Below are 1,260 nucleotides of genomic sequence, written 5' to 3'. Positions count from 1 at the left end.
AACATTTTATTCCGGTGACTAGGCTGCTGAGACTTTCACGAGAAAAATCTGAGAAGTGTCATCCTAGAGATCCTATCATTGTCCCCTCTTGTCTGATTTATTTCTTTTAAATCTCCAACTGAGCTTTATGTGGCCAGTAAAAACACAACTCACAGTCCTGTTATCCTGCCAACAATGCCAATTTCTGTGGCCGATGAAGAGGTTTGCTACAGACAATGCCACCTAGGAGAGAGCCTAGGACTCTTGTATGTCCGTCTTAACAGGAGTGAGCAGTAGAAATTACCCAAACGAGACAGAATCCAGTTGAATAATTTATTCACAAATGATTCGATAAATATGGATGTACAATGCAAGGTTACTAAAACTAGCAATCTAAAACCAAGGCTTTGTGTAAAATGGTAAAAAAGTAAAAAGATTAAAGTCCAATAAATATAGGATAAAAGGAATTAAGTCTCTTTTTACAGTACAGAGTCTCTTGCCAGTCCGTCACTGCGTCCAATTATCCAGCCGCTCCACCAACATGCCGCCCTCTCCAATCCACTTTTAGCTCCGTAGCCATCTTGTCCCTTCCACTGCTGCCCCACACTCACGCACCACTGCTGCTGCCTAGAAAGTAAAAGGAGGAAACCACTGATGGGGAGCCAACGCCTGCCCTCACTCCAGTCCTCGCCCACCCCTGTTTCACTGTACTTACACCTTGTCTGGACAGCTTGCCCCAGCTGTCCAGAATGTGTGTAGCTTGCCAGAGTGAGTATAACTCGTGGCCTCAGCTCCTTGGACTGCCCTTTGGCTCTGCAGCTGCATCTGCCTGTTGCGCTCTGTGGCTCTGCGTCCCGCTCCATCTTCCTTGTGTTCTCCTGCAGCAATGATGGCTTTCTTTGTCTGTGCTCCCACCCCGATTACCTCCACACAGGTGTGTTCTATTTTATTGATGGCTGTGGCCAAGTGAAAATCACAACAGAAACTACACACACACTAGAATTCAACATAATACATGCAAAAAAGTTAGTAAACCATACTAAATGTATATAAATAATCATAATTAAACCCAAGACAAAATAAGCAAACATAGAAAACTGTGACCTTAATGCAGACACAGAGACTTTCTCTGCATACAGGTTATCGAGAGCAGCAAAGACCTTAGCAGCTCTATCTCATTCGTCCTCCTCTAAAACACTGATTTGCCTCTTAGCCAGCCCAGTTAGTGACCCCATTAAAATCCTAACCTTTTCTGGTTTTGTGGTCAAGTTTTGTGTGTCT

The 1,260-nt window shown here is 44.0% G+C and overlaps 1 long non-coding RNA gene across 1 annotated transcript; it reads right to left on the bottom strand.

The window, feature by feature from the left end:
- Positions 1-298: 298 nt before the first annotated feature.
- On the bottom strand, positions 299-881 carry LOC137188711 (uncharacterized). Its single transcript, XR_010929476.1, has 2 exons — positions 695-881; positions 299-606 (listed from the first exon to the last, which is right to left on the bottom strand). It is a non-coding gene; the product is annotated as an uncharacterized lncRNA (long non-coding RNA).
- Between the last annotated feature and the right edge of the window lie 379 nt (positions 882-1,260).

The sequence above is a fragment of the Thunnus thynnus genome, chromosome 9 (genome assembly GCF_963924715.1).
Source record: "Thunnus thynnus chromosome 9, fThuThy2.1, whole genome shotgun sequence".
In the NCBI taxonomy this organism is placed as follows: domain Eukaryota; kingdom Metazoa; phylum Chordata; class Actinopteri; order Scombriformes; family Scombridae; genus Thunnus; species Thunnus thynnus.
Note: the sequence above shows the minus strand (reverse complement) of the source record. Positions and strands in the feature narration are given on the sequence as shown.